Source organism: Chinchilla lanigera, unplaced genomic scaffold, assembly GCF_000276665.1.
Source record: "Chinchilla lanigera isolate Chin_1 unplaced genomic scaffold, ChiLan1.0 scaffold00162, whole genome shotgun sequence".
Classification (NCBI taxonomy): Eukaryota; Metazoa; Chordata; class Mammalia; order Rodentia; family Chinchillidae; genus Chinchilla; species Chinchilla lanigera.
The window spans coordinates 1,426,023-1,446,023 of NW_004955563.1; the positions used below are offsets into that span (position 1 = coordinate 1,426,023).

At 44.2% G+C, this 20,001-nt stretch overlaps 2 pseudogenes; both read right to left on the bottom strand.

Moving 5' to 3' along the window:
- Positions 1–2,226: 2,226 nt before the first annotated feature.
- LOC102015252 lies at positions 2,227–6,387 on the bottom strand (annotated as a pseudogene).
- Positions 6,388–14,076: 7,689 nt separating this feature from the next.
- On the bottom strand, positions 14,077–14,412 carry LOC102022339 (annotated as a pseudogene).
- Positions 14,413–20,001: the final 5,589 nt, after the last annotated feature.

The following is a 20,001-nucleotide window of genomic DNA, read 5'->3' on the forward strand; positions in this document are numbered from 1 at the left end:
ATAATGATAAATGCTGGGGACGCTGCAGGGGGCAAATGAACCCTCTACACTGCTGGTGGGAAAGTAAGCTAGTATAATCACTATGGAAGTTAGTATGGAAATTCCTCAAAAAAAAAAAAACAGGCTAAAAATTCTATTTGACCCAGCTATTGCCCTTCTAGTTATCTTCTTGAAATAGTTAAAGACATCATATTGCAGTGATCCATGCACACCCACATTTAAAGCCGCACAATTCATAACAGCTAAACCTTGGAAGTGGCCTATCTGTCCACTCACCAATGAGTGGATAAAAAAATGTGGTATTTACACACAATGGAGTCCTACTCTGCCGTAAAAAAGAATAAGCTCGAGTTATTTGTAGGAAAATGAATGCACCCAGACACCATAATGGTAAGTGAAATAAATAGACACACAGTGGAAACAGTGAGGAAGCTGCGTGAAGCGTCCACACCCTCTCTAGGTGCGCCACCCTCCAGCATCTGCAAGTGTTCGACAGCCTTGGAACTGACCAGAACTTGTTGTTCAATAGTTTCCACAGAGCTCGGTCTCTCTCTCTGGAGACTGGTGGCTGGGGCTGAAAATCCCAGTGCTCTAAACGCTCATTTTGTCTTTCCACACATCAGCCCCATCCTGAAGTTAACTAGAAACTCTGCCCTAAACCACTCGATTAGCATGGGCGTAGGCGCTCAGTGGAGTTGATTATGAGTAGCAGAAGGTGCCTCTTCACTCAGAAATCCAGACAAAGACCAAATCTGTCTTTTTCTTTTGTCATAAGAAGGAGGTAGGGGAGGTCTGAGGGACAAGTCCAGCAGAGGAGGTCTGACAGCAGCCGTAGTTGACCCTATGGAAGCTTTGCCGCCAAAATGGTCCTTCAGAGACGCCACTGGGTTGGTCCAGCGTGGCCGGATTATCGTTATTCTGCACGTATGCATGTGCGCTGCACCAGGAAGAGGCCTGTCTTAGAGGAGGCAGAGTCAAGGCAACAAGGCGCTGATGGGGAAAGCTGCTACCAATAGAAACCCTTGAAGCTGGAGGACACGCCCTTCCTTGAAGAGGAATTTGGGAGGCGCGCCTCAAGCTCCACCACGGTGTCATCAAGGGAGGAGCAAGCCACGGTATTTATACACCAAGTCCTTGGCTGGAGGAATCAACTCCCTGCTGCTTCCAGAAACCTGGGCAAGTAGCAGGGGAAAGGGGCACAGGATGTGCATGGAAGTTGAACAGTTGGGAGGTATGTGGTGTTATAATTTAGCTCTGAAGTGTCTACCAAAACCCAGCATGTTCACAGGTAGAGCTTTTGGGAGGCGAATGGATCACCAGGGCGATGTACTCACTGGCAGATTCATCACTGGTAAATTCATAGCTGAATGTGCTGTTAGGAGGTAAGACCTGAGTGAGGGTGGGCCACTGGCACGTAACCTGGGAGGATGCATTATTGTTCCTGGCTCCTCTCCTTCTTTCTCTGTGCTTCCTGGCTGCCACAGGTTGAGCAGCTGTCTTCTGCTATGTCCTTCTACCATACTGGCTTTTTTTTTTTTTTGCTTACCGGGAATTGAACTCAGGACTTTGCACTTGCGAAGCAGGTGCTCGTGCTGCTGGGCTATATCCCCGGCCCTTCTACCATATTGGCTCTGCTGAGTATCGGCTGAATTTCCCAAAACTGTGAACTAAATTAAACCTCTCCTCCTTTAGGTTGTGGGTGTTGGATATTCTGTCACACTGATAGGAAAACAGAATAACATGGATAGACTAATGCCCAAGGGAACGTGGCAGCAGCTACACATGTCAGTACAAACCCGCTCAGCTCATGGAGGAGACAGAGCAGATAAATGGAGCACCCAGCCCTACATGTATCCCACACATAGTCACCACATTAAACTACAGAGATGGGCCAGAATCACAAGCATTAAGGCTGGAGAAACCAAGACATCAAAAAGGACTGTAGTGGTCTAGCCTCACAGGGGATGTGGAATGCAACAGAGTCCCAGAGCTGCTGTTTATTTATTTATTTATTTATTTATTTTCCAGTACCGGGAATCGAACTCGCGACCTTGCACTTGCCAGGCAGGTGCTGTGCCGCTGAGCTAAATCCCCAGCGCCAACCAGAGCTGCTGTTTAAATCTTGTCGCCCACAGAGGGAAAGAAGGAACTGGCGTAAATGTGGGTAAAGTTGTGTCACTTGAAAGGGACACTCAGGCTGCAGGAGCTGCAGCGGGGGACTGGCCCTCACGTGTTGGAACCGGAAGTTGCAGGTTTTTTGCAGATCCAGAATTTCTTGAGATCACATTTGCCATTATCCCAGCCATCGTCTTTAAATTCCACACAGTCTTCATTCTGATGCTTGTGGGGCTGCCCTGGCTGCCAGTATTTCGCCAAGCTGTAAAGCCCAAGCAAAAATGAGCCTCTGTTCTAGTCCTCTCTGAACTCTGTAGCTTTTAGAAACCCGATTCTCTCATTTCTGCCCTGAATGCATATGGCAGACACGCCTCGTTTTGGGTACCAGTGACACGCAGGAGTCACCCGACCATAACCTCTGACCCTTGTCTCCCATGCCTGAGAGGTGTCCTCCTCTCGAGGGTGTCATTTTTAGATGCAAAGCCCAGCGAACCTAGACTCTAGATTTCATATCGGGCTTCTGCACTTGGGCCGCTATACCACTCTCAGAGCTGACTTCCCAACAAGTAGGGGGAGAAACTATATGGCGGAGCCCACTGAAATGCTCCGAAAGACCCACGCCTAAGGCTGCGCACCCGCCCTCCTTCCCATTTACACCTCAATGAAAGCTCTTGCTTAGTTTCTCCACCCTTGGCGTCCTAATCCTCAGTAGTCCTCCGCACGGCTCCCCCAGATTGTGACATATACGCCCTCTTGTGGGAGCTGAGTATAATACGCTAACTTTTCAACTGCAATAGACCTTTGAGCTCAACGGTCTCGGCCTTAGCATACTTCAGGCTTTTTTTTTTTTTTAAATATATTATATCTTAGAGGCTGGGGATTTAGCTGAGCGGCACAGCTCCTGCTTGGCAAGCGCGAGGTCGCGAGTTCGATTCCCAGTACCGGAAAACAAACAAACAAACAAACAAAATCTTAAATCACCCTGCAAAGCTCCTCCTGCAGGTTGACAGTGTAATTTTTATGTACCTGCCATCCTAGCTGCACTTGAGTGTGAAGACCACCTTCCGTGACTCAGGAATGTCACACACTTGAGGCCTAGTGGGCCAAGGAGTGGGGAAGAAATCTCAGTGTGGCTCAGGGCAGGAGTTTGGAAGCCCAGCCCAACAGACAATAGCGTGTTCCCTTCTCCCCGGACCTACCCGCTTGTCGGAGGTGAACCATCCACCCAGTGCCATGTCCCTTCTTCAGTCAGGTCTGAGAGCCCCATCGACGTGGTGCCTTTATTCTTAACCATATTCTGCAGGAAACTCTGGAAAGAGCAAGAGGTGTCAGAAGGGAGTCTGGTTCCATATTTCTAGGCTAGTGTCTCCCCAGTCTCTTGCCAGGAATTCTATTTGCAGTGTGACCTTCAACCTCGCAGTGAACCAGGTCACCAACTCCCACATGTGCTCAGAAGGTCTGATTCTTCCCTCCCCTGCATGCTACGGGCAGATAGGTCCTGACTTCCACACAGAACACGCATGGCTGGCCTCTCCTCGCACACTTGGTAAGACTGCATGTTTTTATGTTTAACATGTTCTGAGCCTGCCCACTCAAATGTATTCATGATTAGGCTTAACCACGACATGCGACAGGCAGAGCATACCAGCTCGTGCTTGCTGGTCAGGCACATCACCTCTTTTCAGCTCTGCCTCGAGTGGCACCCCTTTGGTGGGCTGACCTCAGCTGTGGTGGAAATGTTGACACCAGGGAAACGGGCAAAAGTACGTATCAGGATTTCATTTCCCTAGTAGAGCCAGGGATCACTTACAGTTGGCCGTTCTCCAAACCTCTGTCGGAGCTTGTGCATCTCCTCACAAGTTGCTTGGAACACCCTCATTCACACCTTTGTTCTCACTTTCCAAATGGAGTAAGCAGCGCTTTATCCAGAACACTGTGCCTGACAAACTCCTCCCTAGAGGCCAGAGGCCATATGTGTGCCCCAACCCATGTCCAGACCTTCCCAGGTACCTGCTCCTCTGTACTTTCAATGATGACGAGTTGAGCGCCCACTTCCTGGCAGGCAGTGATGGGGTCTCCAGGTCTGTTTGGATTGGGAGAAGATGTAACAGTTGCCTTGGATGAATGTCCAGTCCCAAGGGCAGGGCCGGCACAGGCGTTCCACCAGGGGAAGTGGACAGGCTGGACTCGTGTTTGCACATCTGTGTTTCTGTCCAAACCCTGACTGTGCACCCCCGGGGATCAATTTCCTCCCCACTTCCTGAGTTCCTTCCCAGCCTCAGTAGAGCCCAGGAGTCCTGGCCTCATCTCCTCCAGACTGGGAGAAGTAGGGGATTTGGATCCACTTGTTTAATTTGGTGCCCGCAGTGTTCATGTCCTCTTGTGAAAACCAAGTGCTGTCTTCATAGTTACACTGTGTTTCTGTCTCATGGAAGAGGGCTGGGGACCCAGGCAAAATGGTATCCCTCTCTCAGGAAACCCACTTCCTGTCCACTCACTTACACTTCTATTCAGCTGGATTAATTCCTGGTAGATGGTCTCCTGCTCCCGGGAGCTCAGGACCTTGGGGACTGTGCCAAGCCGAAAGGAAACCACGATTGTCATTTACCGAGTGTGTGTGATGGCCCGCGAGGGACCCCAGGGGCGCCCTTCCTGCAAGCCGATGTTGGGTTTGAGGAAACTGGACCCTTGGAGAAGGTGAGATGTTAATGACAGTGAAGGCGGAAGACTCTCCTGCTGCTCCTTCTTCTCCTCCTGTTCTCCCAGGTGGGAAAGGCACCGAGAAAGCCCTAGAAACCTCTCAAAGACCCAATCCCAGCTTCAGCCATTCTGCTTCCCAGACCTGGATGCCCAGTCGAAGGAGCAGATCAGGGAGTCCCCGCCCTCAGCCTGCCCTGACCTTGGACAAGGACCATCACCAGGATCACAGCGAAGAGCAGCAGGGAGAGCAGCTGCGCCACCAGAAGGAAGGGGCCCAGACACCCTGTGGGACAGAAGGATAGGGGCTTCCAGCACACCAGCTTCACTGGCCGAGGGAAAGCCTGGCCACAGCCTTCTCCTTCCCCTGGCACAGTTTCCAGGTCCCAGCTTCTTTCTCTTCAGGACGTACAGGTTTCACACTCTAGGTCTGAGTCTCCACCCTCAGGGCCCAGGACTCCAGAGCTCCAACTTCCACGTCCTGAAATTGCAGACAGTATCTCCCAAAGCCCCACACAGATATAGGAGGAGCTGTCCTCCCTCCTCAGCCCCCATCCCTGCTCTACTTGCAAAGTTATTGAATCCAGATGTTGAGTGGACTCCAGAGTCTTTAAAGGAATACCTAGTGCTGCAGCTGTTCTGCTCCTCCTCTGAATGGGAAGAGCCTCAGTCACAGATCGGAGAGGCTGAGATCTAACCTGGCCCCCTGCCCTCACCACGAAGCTCCCGGAGTCCCAGTCCAGCCTCACCCAAGGATTCTAGCTGTCCCTGGGCCAGTCTTCCCTTCCTTGGAGCCGCTCATTTTCACCGCTGTTCCTCCGTGCCCGGGGCTGCTCGGGATCAAGGCTTGTATGTGTCACTCCCTAAAGCTCCTCATTCCTTAATCTCCTCTAACTCAGGAAGAGAAATGGGGAAATGGGCACCGGTGCAGGCAGAGGTGGAAGAGAGGGGGCTGAGCATTGGATAGATTAAGTCTTTTGCCAGATGTTTCAGGAATTTCAGAGAGAAGGATGCATTGCTCGGCTGTGTGACTTCAACTGAGACAAGTAAGCTTGGGGGCATATTTAGGTTTTGCCTAAGTAACAGACAGACCACACTGACCTAAAGTGACATGGTCTGAAGGAAGAGATGAAAAGCCCCCTACAGGCTGTATTTAGATTCATCCCAACTTGAAACAACCCAAGAGGACTACCCACAGGTGAGAGGAGGAAAAGAAGTATACCCACAGAATGGAACTATACAACGAAAAACAATATACTGATACGGGCAACGGAATGCAGGAGTCTCCAATGAGAGAAAGAACCTAAGCACCAAGTGTATACATGGTAAGATTCTGCTTCATATGAATGTGAAGAATGGGTAGAACTGGGGCTGGGGATTTAGCTCAGCGGCAAAAGCGCCTGCCTGGCAAGCGCAAGGTCGTGAGTTCGGTTCCCAGTACCGGAGAAAAACAAAAACAAAAACAAAAACAAAAACAAAAAAAAAGAATGAGTAGAACTAATCTCTGATGAAACTTTGAAATGGGAGGCACCTGGAAGGTGTGAGTCGGGACTGACCAGCAGGGGGCACTAGCATGCCTGTAGTGCCCCAGAAGTGGTCTGTGTTTACATCTGACAGGCGGGCTGCATGGTGTGTTCATAGATGGAGGTGCCTTGAGTTGTATATTAAACACATGTGCGTTGTATTTTGTGGGTCTTATACAGGTGGGTAATTGGGGGCTTGAATATGATCAAAATATACACGATGACACATGTGAAACTCTTCACTTCCCCTCCCCCGAAAACACATGAAACTACAAGGGGTGATGGGGTGAAGGAGTGATGGAGGATTATTAAAGTATGTTATGTGCATGTACACATTGTCAAAATGATGCAATGTGTATTTTGTTTGTTTGTTTGTTTGGAACTGGGAATCAAACTCAGGACCTTGCACTTGCAGACAGGCGCTTTGCCACTGAGCTATATCCCTGGCACCACATTGTCAAAATGAAACCTGTTAGTCTATAGAGCCAGAAGGTGCTAATAACAACGTGAACCTCCCCAACAATGGAAAATACACATGTGAGTCATTATCAGAGTGAGTCTTTTTGCCTTATTTTTGTTCATTTTGTTATTTCAGATTATTTTTGCCTTTGTATTTTTTTTTATTTTAAAGAGAATAGTGTAAAAAACAAACAAACAAACAAAATCCAAGCAAAACAAAGCAAGAACATTAAAAATGATACGGGGTTTCAAGCCAAATGATAGGAATTAATAGAGGTTGTCATATTACATATTGTTATCTTCAGCGAAGTTGCTCAGATTACCAGATGTAACAATGGAAGATTGATCAAACCATTTAAGAGAATAAGAAAATAATAATTTAAAAAAACATTAGAGACAATACTGAGTTTCACTAGAGAAGATGGTAGGAATTCACCCATGGTTGTTACATACTTTAACATAATTATATAATTTAACATATTATATACTTTCACATAATTTTTTAGAATGATTTCAGGTTTGTGCAATGTTGCAAAAGTAGTGCAGGGGCTTCCTATGTTCTTCTCAGCCAGGTTCCCTGGTGCCCACCTTCTGTGCAGTAAGATGTGATGGTCATAGGGAAAACACCAGTGATGATTTCTTCTTAAACTTTTTAACTTTCATTAGTTCACATTTGTGGTACCCAGTGATCACATTCCTCATGGGGAGATGGTGCATACATCTGTTATGGTTTGTGTCTGGATGTCCCCCCAAAGCCTCATGCAGTCATGGAGTGGACTTCTAGAGTTTGTGATTGCTTCATGGTCCAAAGCTGGGATTATGGGTGTAAGTGCTGCACCTGCCCTGGGGCGGGTAGTTTGCATACAATGTAAGGGAGGAAAAGAGGATTGCGGCGCCCCCCTTTTGCCCTTGTTGCTGTGGCTGTCTTTCGCTGCCTTGAACTGTTGCACTCTGCCATGTGCCACTCTGCCTTGGAGCCAGCCAAGTATGGATTGAAATATCCACAAACTGTGAGCTAAATAAACCTTTCCTTCCTTAATTCTGGGTGTTGGGTATTTTGTCTCAGCAGCGAGAGAAAAGTAACCAAGACAGCATCTTAATCTTTTTGTGGCCCTTTCCCCTCTGCTCCTTCCTGCTCTCATGATTTCCTACCCATTTGCAAATGATCTCTCTCCCTGTTTCCTATCAGTGTTGGTTTCTAACTGTTGAGAAATACGTACAACAAACTCATTATTTCTGTTTTTCTATTTTTCACTAATGCTTGTCTTTTGTCCCCAGATTTCCAGTAGGACACCACATATGTATAGATATCCCATCTCCTTAGGCCTTTCTATACTCTGACAGTTTCTCTGATTTGCTTTCCTTTGATGACCTTGACCATATTGAGAACTACAAGTTAGGATTTTTTTTATTTGTTTTTTTGAGACAGGGTCTCACTACGCAGTTCAGGCTGGCCTTGAGCTCACTATGTAGCCCAGCCTGGCCTCCAACTCGTGAAGATATCCCAAGTGCTGGGGTGACAGGTGTGTGCCACCATGCCAGGCAGGTCACATATTTTGTAGAATGTCTGAGATTCAGTGTGATGCTTTTCTCCTGGTTACTTGCTTTGGAGGACAGGCTTTTAGCAGGTGCATGTGCCATTCTTGTCACATCCTCTGATTCAAGGAGCAGGTGTAAGTGTGAGTCATTCACGTGGTGGAGCTTTGGGACTTGGCTGAGGTGGGTTTGCCAGTTTTTCCCCAGACATCCACTGTGATCAAAGAGTACTCCTGACAGCTACACAGACATCCTCAGAAAAATCAACCAATGCAGCATGTAAAGCATTTCAAGTTGAAAATCTACAGTAGGGTCTCAGTAGATCAAATCCATGCACATGTGAAACCTCAGCACGGGTTTAGGAATTACATTTTGAAAATCCTTAGTCCACTACAACGAAAATGAAATGTGCTTCACAAAATAGTGCTATCCATCAGGAACTCACAGAGGATCTCAAATTTATTCTGGATGAAAGTTGGAACCATTCCCACTGAGATCTGGAGGAATGAAAAGAAAAGCTACAGACTGGAAAAATACTTGTAAGTTACTGTTGTATAAAGAAAGATTTCATATCCACAGTACATTCAGAATTCCTGAAACTCAAAAAGGAGAGAACAGAGCAGCTGGCTTTGAAATGCGCAAAAGTAATACCCAAGAACCGAAGCATGGATAACTAAAAAAAGAAAAAGAGCAAAGGACTTGAATAGACACATTTCCAAAGAAGCTCTAAAATGGCCAGTAAGTACATGAAAAGGTGGTATGAATCATTCACCCAAACTATTACCATACACCCATTAGAAATTAGAATGCTTGCTGTGAAAAAATTAAGAAAACAGCAAACATTGTTCAGGACATGGAGAAATCGGAAACTTTGGACAATGTTGGTGGGAATGCAAGCTGGTGAAGTTCTTGTGAAAAGTATGTGAGTTAAAAGTACAAGTAGGATTACCATTTAACTCAGCAATACTAGTTCTATTTAGTTCCTAAAAGTAAGAAAAAAGATCCCAATTAGTAATACTACTACTATTACTACTATTTTTTGTCTTTTTGAGACAGGGTCTCATTATGTAGTTCAAGCTGGTCTTGAACTCACTTTGTAGCCCAGGCTGGCCTTGAACTTGTAATGATCCTCCTGCCTCAGCCTCTCAAGTGCTGGGATCACAGGCGTGAGCCACCATGCCTGGCTCACCAAATTATTTTTATATCTCTATTCATAGCAACACTTTTTCAGAATAGCAAAAGTTGGAAGCACCCCTATGTCAATCAGTGGATAAACGGGTACACGTAGAGTGACCCACCCATCTGCAGGAATATTATCCATGTTTTAACAAGAATGGAAATTCTAACGTGGATATTCTAACTATGGATGATGCTTGCGGACATTTTCCTAGGTGAAACAAGCAGGTGCAGACTAATACTGTGTAATTTCATTCGTGGTGTTACTGAGGAAAAACCTAATTAAACCCTCTAGCTTCACTTGCTCTTAGTTGATTTTTAAAAGTATCACCCATTTTGGAAGTCCCACGGTTGGACGGTGCATGATGGGTCTCCCCCTAACTTTGCTGTAGATGACATCTCTGACTGAAGGCACTTCATGGGTTAAAAACTGGCTCTCAGCAAATGCTATCTCCCCAGGTTCTGTGGTTAATAGTCGCCCTTAGCTATCTTCCCCTGACCCGTGGGAAAAGGTGCCTTTCTGTCCCAGCAACTGCAGATTTAACTATTTTAGGGAAGAGAAACTAAAAATGCAGGCCTCATAAGACTTTCTAATCAGTAAGTTTGCTTTTATTTTACAGAATCCACAACAGCTGGTGATCTACAGATAAGAGAAGTCCCTGAGTCAGAAAAGCAGACCACTGAGAATGTGTATCTACCCTGGTGCTGGTCTGTCTGATGTTTCCCTGCTAATCCCAATATGAGCCTTGTGTCTGAAACCCCTAGGCAAGACAGTCTCTACTGACGATAACCTTCATCTTCTTCTGTTTCTAAAGAAATCTTTTTCCTTGCTTCAGTATTTGTCCTTGAGCCTTTGACCTTTGTGGGTGAGGAGCAATGAGCTTGAATTTGTCGTTAAGATAGGAGTTCCCTGGAGTAGTCACATTTATAGACAGGAACTAGAATGGAGGCTGCCAGAGGCAGAGGGAAGGTAACTGGGGAAATATTGTTTGGTTTTTGAGGCAGGGTCTCACTATGTAGTTCAAGCTGGCCTTGAACTCATGGAGATCCTTCTGTGTCAGCGCTGGGTTTGCAAGCATGTGCCACCACACCCAGCTGGAAATATTGTTTAATAGGTACTGAGTTTTGGTTTTCTGAAATGAAGAGCTCTGTGGGTGAATGGCAAACGATGATTATATAACATTGTTGAGTACTTACTGCCGCTGAATTGTACACTTGAAAATAGTTTTTTTTTTTTTTTTTTGTGTGTGTGTGTGTGTCTTTTTTGAGACAAGGTCTCGCTATGCAGTTCAGGCTGGCCCTGATCTCACTTTGTAGCCCAGGCTGGTCTTGAACTTGCAACGATCCTCCTGCCTCAGCCTCTCAAGTGCTGGAATTACAGGCGTGTGCTACCACACCTGATCTGAAAATAGTTTAGTTTTATGTTCTGTTTTTCGAACCAAAATTTAAATAGTATTCTAGAGGGTCAAAGACATAAACAGACGTTTCACCAGAAGAGATACGTGGTTAGTAAAGAAGTGTGTGACTATTCTCATCATTTGTGTGTGAATGGTACTGATCGGTCAGGAGTTCTTTTGCATAATTTGGGTGAAAATTAGAAAATTGGCATTATCAGACAAGGTCTGAGGGGATTCTTCAGAGGAGAAATGCAGATACCAAGCTCCAGTCTCTTCCCCTGTTACAGTTTATATCGAGATGTCCTCCCAAAGCCTCATATGCTCGTAGGTGGGGCTTTTGGGAGGTGGCTGGATTATGGGTGTGTGATTCTAAATTAGTCCGCTGATTGGTTTGCCATACTTCCGGGCATGGGTAATATACTTATTGAACAGAGAAGATCCTCCCTGGGTGTGAGTAACATCAAACAATAGGCTTGTGACCTGGATGGAATAAAAGGGAAAGAAGAAGGAAGGCTTGCAGCCTCCTGCCTGCTCGGCCATGGACTCTTTCTCCTCTGCCATGTCACCCTGCTTTGGAATCAGCAGACTGTGATTTGAAACTTCTACAAACTGTGAACTAAAGTAAACCTTTCCTCCTTCAACTTGTGGGTGTCAGGTATTTTGTCTCAGCAATGGGAAAATAACTAAGACACCCCTCAAAACAGCAGTTTCATAGACTTTTATCCTAGAAAAAGGATTTCAGGATGCATCTGGGAGAGAGAGTCAGATTTACTAGGCAGTTAAAAAGTGAAAGAAAGAAAGAAAGAAAGAAAGAAAGAAAGAAAGAAAGAAAGAAAGAAAGAAAGAAAGGGAAAAGGGATTCAGCTTTAGAAGGTAAAGAAGACACAAACTTGCTCTTTAACAAAAGAGTAGGACTAACTCACTTCATGGCTACGCTGAAGCAGGGTAGGGGCCAATACCTTCCCATTGAGTCATGAGTATTAACTCATGTTTTAGGGGATTTCTTCTGACTATAAGCATGTTACTCCGCTTTCCTTTTATTGAACACAGTACTTGACACCCACAGTTTAAAGGAGGAAAGGTTTAACTTTGCTCATGGCTTCCGAAGATTCAGTCCATGGCCAGTAAGCTCTAGGGCAGAAGCATTATGGTAGAGGGGCATAGTGGACCAAAGTTCTTAGTTCATGGGAGCTGAGGGGCAGCGCAGGGGAGCAACGCCAGATAAGAACGGGTGAGGAACTACATATGGCACCCAAGGCCACGTTAGTATGACCTGCCCAGACGCACCAGGAACAAGTTCTACTAATTTGGTAGGTGTTTCTCTATCCATCAAAGATGACATCAGGTTTAATGGTCATAATCCACTGCTTGTCCACTTCACACCCAAATACATCTCCTTAAACCACACTTAATCTCCAAATAAGGACAATGACAAGTGCATGGTTCCACCTGTCTTAATGCAACTGTCTGCATAGAATTTAAAACACAATAATCCTTTCCCCAAAGTCTCAACAGTTCTACTTTTTCGAAAGTCCAAGACCAAGTCATTCTTAATGGCAGGCAAGTATACCTTTGTGTGTTGTCTTAGTTACTTTCTCTCGTTGCTGAGACAAAATACCCAACACTCAAAGTTAAGGAAGGAAAGGTTTATTTAGCTCACAGTTTATGGAGGTTTCAATTCATAAGTACCTGGTTCCAAGGCAGGATGGCACATGGCAGAGTGGCAACAGTTCATGGCAGCTGGGGTGGCAGCTAGAGCAGCTAGAGCAAAAGGGGGGGTGTGAAACAAGTCTTTCTCCTTCTTTTATCTTATCCAGACTGCTGGGATTAGGGTGGTGTCAATCCAATCAATGGAGTGATCCAGCAATCACCCACTCTTAACCCCAGCACCCTTAATCCCAGCATTGCACTGTGAATCAATCACAAACTCTAGATTCAGCTGCCTCTGAAAAAGGCCCATCCAAAAGTGCATGAGGCTTTGGGGGAACATCTAGACCCAAACCATAACGTGAAAATACCATGTTTTTATTTATCTGTTCACCTGTTGATGGACATTTAGGTTGTTCCCAAGATTTAGCTTTTATGAGTTGTGCTGGTATAAAGATGAATATGCTTGGATAACTGTAAAATAATGCTTTTAACTCTTTTTGAGACGATACTAGAAGGGGAATAACTGAACTAGTCAAATGGAATTTCTAGTTTTGGTGTTTTCTAGTTTAGTTTAGTGTTCTTGAGGACTCTATACTGATTTCCATGGTGGTTGTATTAGTTCACATTCCCACCAACAAAGTAAAAGGGTTCCTTTTCCCCCACAGCCTATAAATATATATGTATATATACCTATAAATATATAGGTATATATAAAAATATATATCGCTTCTTTCTTTTATTTTCTCTTTTTCTTTCTTTCTTTCTTTCTTTCTTTCTTTCTTTCTTTCTTTCTTTCTTTCATCTCCTTTCCCTCATTCTAGTTGTTCTTTCCTATTGGGCAGTTTCTTTCTCTTTCACAATATCTGTTGTACTTTTCAGTTTTATTTACTCTTTCAGGTTCTTACACTAGGGAGACAATATGATGTTTACACATGTGGGTCTGATTTATTTCACTTATGAGTATGGTCTCTAGTTGCATCCATTTACCTATAAAAGCCTCAGATTTATCTTCCTTTATAGCTGAGTAATGCTCCATTGTATAAAAATACCACATTTTTCTTATCCATTCCTCAGGTGATGCGCATTTGGGTTTCTTCCAAGATTTTGCTATGACTAATTGTGCTGCTATAAACATGGGTGCACATGTATTGCTGTGGTATGACGTTTTTAATTCTTCTGGGAAAATACCCAGAAGGGGAATGGCTGGGTTAAAGGGGACCTTTAATCCTAAATTTTTGAGAAATCCCCAGACTGATTTCCAAAGTGGTTGCACTAGGCAAGAGCAAGGACCTGAGTTCAATTCCTGGTATCCCCCCCCCCAATTATCTTCTTAATTGTAGAGAATTCCTGAAAATTAAGTTGATAAAATTCTAAACCATGCTTCTGATGTGTCACAAAGGACCACAGATCCACAGCCTTCTGTGAAAAAGTGGTTCCCCTGGAGTGTTTGAGCCTTTGCCAGCACTTGGCAGAAAGATCCACCAGGGTTGCGAACAACTGTACTAAGAAAGCCGCGGCCATTCTCATTTGCCGATTCTCTGGACCACCCGGTCCTGCTGGCAGAGAGGGCAGCGATTGCTCCGCTCCAGCCTCAGGGACCTGCAGCAGTTGTGAAAGGAATGATTGCATTCACCCCAAACCACAACGCAATCCTCTTGTTTCCAGCTTGACATCTAAGACAGGCGTCCATCACCTGGACTCTGCAGACAGCACAAGGATCGCACTCCACTTCCCAGCTCCACGTGGCCCCTGCATTCCACTTCTTCAAGGAGAGCTTCGTGTCGCCTCCTGGCTTGGAGCCTGCACTCCCTGAGGGACAGGATGGGGCAGGGCTCCTTGCCACCTTCCAAGAGGGCCATGGCCATGGCAGGACGCTGGATTGGGGACACTAGGGACGATGTGCCACAACAGGCCACAGCCAGTTCTAGGAATTGTCTTCTCCTTCTCCTGCTCCTCCTCCTCTTCCTCTTTCTCCTCCTCCTCTCCTTCTCCTTCTCCGCCTCCTCATGCTCCTCCTTCTCCTTCTCCTCCTCCTCCTCCTCCTTCTCCTCCTTCTCCTCCTCCTCCTCCTTCTCCTCCTCCTCCTTCTTCTCCTCCTGCTCCTCCTCCTTCTTCTTTTTTTTTTTTTTTTTTTTGAGACAGGGTGTCACTGTGTAGTTCAGGCTGGCCTTGAACTTGCTTATGTTATGTAGCACATGCTGGCCTCAAACTCATGGCAATCCTTCTGCTTCAGCCTCCAGAGTGCTGGGGTTACAGGTGAGCACCACTATGCTGGGCTCATTCTAGGAATCTTTTGGTGGATTTTTTTTTTTTGGTCTTTTGTAAAGATCATGTCATCTGTGAATGATGATGTTTGACTTCTTCCTGTCCTATACATATCCATTGCATTTCTTTCTCCTGACTAATTGCTCTGAATAAAGTTTCAAGTGCTATATTGAACAGGAGTAGTAATAGTGGACACCCTTGTCTTGCTTTGATTTTTAAAAGGAAAGCTTTCGGCTTTTCCCCATTTAATATAATGTTGGCAGGAGGTTTGTCATAAATGGCTTTTATCAGATTGAGATAAGGTCTTTCTGTACTTCCATTTTTTTTTTTTTTTGGGTTTTTCTCCGGTACCGGGAACCGAACTCACGACCTTGCGCTTGCCAGGCAGGCGCTTTTGCCGCTGAGCTAAATCCCCAGCCCCTGTACTTCCATTTTTTTTTTTTTTTGGGTTTTTCTCCGGTACCGGGAACCGAACTCACGACCTTGCGCTTGCCAGGCAGGCGCTTTTGCCGCTGAGCTAAATCCCCAGCCCCTGTACTTCCATTTTTTTTTTGTCAGAAATGGATGTTGGATTTTGTCAAAGGGTTTTTCTGCATTTATTGAGATGATCATGTGATTTTTGTCCTTGCTTCTGTTTATGTGATATATTACACTTATTGGTCTGTGTATATTGAACCATTCTTGGACCCCTGGGCTGACGCCTACTTGGTCATGATATGTGATCTTTGTAATGATTAGTTGCATCCTGTTTGCAAATATCTTGCTGAGAATTTTGCATCTATGTTCATTAAAGAGACTGGCCTGTAGTTTTCTTTTTCAGTTGAATGCTTGTCTGGCTTTTGAGTCAAGATAATGCTAGCTTCTAGGAATGACTTTGGCAGTATTTCTTTCTCTTTAATTTTATTAAAGAGTTTTAGCAGTATTTATATTCGATGTTGTCTGATGTTCTTGTAGAATTTAGTGGTGAAATGTTGGGTCCTAGACCTTCATCAGTTGGTAGGTTTTTTATTACTGACTTAATTTCATTGCCTGTTACTGAATTGTTCAGGAGTTTTGTATTTTCTTCATTCAGTTTTGGTAATTCATGCATGTCTAGAATCTGTCCATGGAGGAGGAGCAGCCCATAACCCTTGATGTGTGGCTGAGACCACGGGGGTGACAATAAGCACCCACTCTTCTGGCTTTGCTGGATGAATGTGGTGACACCCAGAGAGACACACAGGCTTCACAGGCTTCTGCTGCATCACAGGTGTCTCATAAATACCTGCTTCTGATGCTGAAGCGTGACAGGACCCGGACAAGGTTGGTCACAGTCGTGAATGAACACTGGCTGGGTGGCAGGTGGGTTTTGGAGTCTGGAATTTGGAGTGGTGCCAAGCTCTGGGAGGCTGTGGCTCACCATGGGGGCCGAGAGGCAGGTGTCACAGAAGAGGGGGTGGCCAGCAGGGTCATTGTCATCCACATTGTGGGCAAGAAAATCTCTGTCCAGGAGCATGTTGGGACTACTTCCTTTTTCTAGCCTCATTCATTCATTCAATGTCTCTTTCTAGGACATCCTTCAGAATTTTTTCAAGTAGAACTTTTGTGGTCATGAATTTCTTTAGGTGCTCTTTACCATGGAACTATCTTATTTGTCCATCAATTTTGAAAGTTTGCAGGAAATATCAATCTGGGTTGGAAGTTGTTTTCTTTTAGGGTTTAAAATACTCTGCTCCAAGCTGTCCCAGCCTCTAAAATTTGTGTTGAGACATTTGTAGCAATCCTAATGGGTTTGCCTTTATGCATGATTTGTTGCTTTTCTCTAACAGTTTTTAAGATCTTCCCTTGTTCCGGGTTTCTGGGATTTTGTCTGTGATGTGCTGGGGGGAGTTTCTTTTCTGATAATGGCTCTTTGGGGTTGTATATGCCTCATTTATCTGTATGTTACACTCCTTTCCCAAATTTGGAAAGTTTTTTGTTATAATTTCTGTAAATAGGATTTTTATGCCATTTGTGGTGTCTTCTGATTTTTCCTTACTTTTCTTTTTTTTTTTGAAACAGGGTCTCTCTATGTAGTACAGGCTGGCCTTGAACTCATGGCAATCCTCCTGCCTCAGCATCTCAAGTGCTGGGATTACAGGTATATGCCACCATGCCCAGCCTGTTCTCTTGTTTTTTTTTTTTTTTTTTTTTTTTGAACTGGGAATCGAACTCAGGACCTTGTGCTTGTGAGGCAGGCACTTGTGCCACTGAACTATATCCCCAGCCCTGTTCTCTTGTTTTCTTAGGGCATCTTTTTAATTTGTCTTCAACAGGAGCTCTGCCTTCTAGTTCTGATAATGTGTCCTCATATTGATCATATCTGTGCCCGTATAAGTTTTCATTTGTGGACTGCTGTTTATAATATTTTTGTAGGCTCTAATTCTTGCCAAACTGATGATGCTTGGTTTGTATCACTTTGTTTAGTTTAGCTAGCTTTTTAATTAGTGTCTTTTGTAAATACTCTGGTTATCTTATTACACCCATTACCCCTTAAATTTATTGTTTATTTTTTAAAAGTTTTTGAGATGGGGTCACACTATATAGCTCAGATGGGTCTTGAACTCACTACATAGACCAGGCTGGCCTTGACCAGGGTCCTCTTGCCTCAGCCTTCCAAGCGGTGGGATTACAGCTGTGTGCTACCACATCTGGCTCATTATCTCATTGCATCTTGATTAAGCACCTTATTGACCAGCTTTTTATTTTTTATTTTTATTTTTATTTATTTATTTATTTTTTTGGTTTTGGTTTTTCTCCAGTACCGGGAACCAAACTCACGACCTTGCGCTTGCCAGGCAGGCACTTTTGCCGCTGAGCTAAATCCCCAGCCCCTTGACCAGCTTTTTAAATCTCCTCTGCTATCCTTACAAATAATTCACCTTTGTAGCTTTTGATTTCCTCCACTTCCTGGTCAGTGCTCCATGGATCAGCTTTGGGGGAGTTGGGAGTTTTTGGAGGCATTTTGTTACCTTGTATTCTCATGTTTGCATTTCTGGTTTGTTTTGTTTTGTGCTAAAGTTTCCAGAGCACTTATAGTGGAAAGATTTTATTGCTAGTATGGAGATCTTTTTAGTGTGTGCCTGCTTTTCAGTGCTTTACTCTGGGCATGATTAACTATAGGTCTTTGGCTCCATCTCAAGATCTGATCATCTGTATTAATTTGGAAGGGGAAGGATGCAGTGTAATTGTCCTGGCATCCAGTTCTCCAAGAACAGACCGCAGTATTGTTAAGGACATAAAGCCAATATTTACTGGCATATTGGATATTGGATATTGGCATACAGAGAAAATGTATCAATAGTAATAACTGTGCCACTTAGAAATAGCAAGTAAATCAGCAACAATAACAGCATCAAAACCAAGCAAGATAGTGACCTACTTACCATAAGAACCAATGATGTACCACCCTTACTCATAGAGAAGAGATCAATCATTAAGCTATAAAACTAAGACTAAGCAAATATTGACATACAGTAATTATCTACTGAATGTGAAAACCACACCTCTACCACCAATAGGAAGGAACTCAACAGTAATCTGGAGCTAAATAATTAGAGACTAGTAAATGTTAATGGTTATACTAGTGAAGATAGAGGTGGTGGGGAATGAGAGTATGGAAGAAGAAAAGCTGAAGCGATTGGTCAGTCTGTTAAATTCTTTGGCATGTCATCATCCATTTTCATGTTTGGATTCAGCTGCTGAAGAGTTATGAACCTGTAGAAGAGATAGGTTGCCCCATTTTTCATATTTTCTGTGTTTCTAGATTGAGATTTGCATGTGTGTTGGGATGGATACCTTTCCCACCTTCGTGGAGGGACCTTTCTGTGACCACTCTTCTTTTGAGAGGTCCATATCCAGTAGCATTCAAAGAGACAAAAACAAGCTGCAGTAACAACTGCTAAATGAAGAAAAATGTAGATGTTGAAGTATAGTAAAAATTAATTAATCCCAACACCTACACTGTCACCATTAACAGAGAAAGAGGGGATAAAAGTAGTATAGAATAAACTAAGAGGTCCAAAATTAGTAAGGGTAAAAATATAAAGCAGATATAAAAAAATCCTGAAATGTGCAGAAAAGGAAATAATTGACTAAGCCCGATTAGAAAAAAAGGAGGCAAAAATGTGAAAGGTAAAAAGAATAACAGCTAAAAAAAAAAAAATCCTTCTCAATTAAAAAGTGAATAAGTGTATATAAAATTAAGAAAATGAGAGGAATATACACCCACAATAAGAACAAAACCTAAAGAATAAAAAACAAGCCCCCAAAGTTCCTTCACACCAATCTATTTGGATTGAAAAATCTTTCTTGTCAGGACCTGTAATACTGGAATTGACCAGGAATTGAAGGCAGGTAGAGCCTCATGCCTGGGCCTGTGTCTGTTCTTTTCCATGCCCACGTAAGAGGCTGGTGCTCTGTGGACTCTGGGGACTCTGTGGGCTCAGCACCCAGCAGGGTGAATCTGGTAAATAGTACGTTGTTTACTCCAGAAGCTTTAATTTCCTTTTGTGCACCCAGACCCACCGCCAGCCTCCAATAGCTCTGCACCTGTAGGACAGTTAGGTGCCTCATTTTCTCTGGAGGACTCTGTCCATGTACCCATGACGGTGTCAACTTTCAAGCAGAGGTGTACCTGAAATGTGTGTGGGAAAGTAGGGGTAGTAAGTAGACTACTGAGTTCTGTGCTGGAGCATTCCAGGCACTGATCTTTAGAAACTCACTGGCCTTAATCCTAGTGATTTCAGACCCAGTACCCTCAGACAGTCACATGCTGAGAGTCAGAGGCCAACACAGGTACAGAGAACAAACGAAGATCTGGGCCCTTCGCCAGTTCTGTATGAAAAGCATGGTTTGTGTTTTCCTCTAAAGCAGTCAGAGACTTAAAACTTAATTTTTTTATTTTATGAAAAATTAAACAAGTTCATAATCAAATAAGAGAATAACAATAGTGTTAGTGCAAGTTTGCTATACCGAATGACAACATTCATAGTGGGGTGCTGGGACATGTACATAACACATCTTCATTCCTTTTACTTCCCCTTCTCCCCTCCCTCCATCTCTTGGTCTCCTTCCGGTAGTAAATTAAAACTTAAATTTTTTTTTTGGCTAAAAAGTAGTGACTTTAAATTTGAATCTACAGATGCCCAATAAGTAACCAAAAG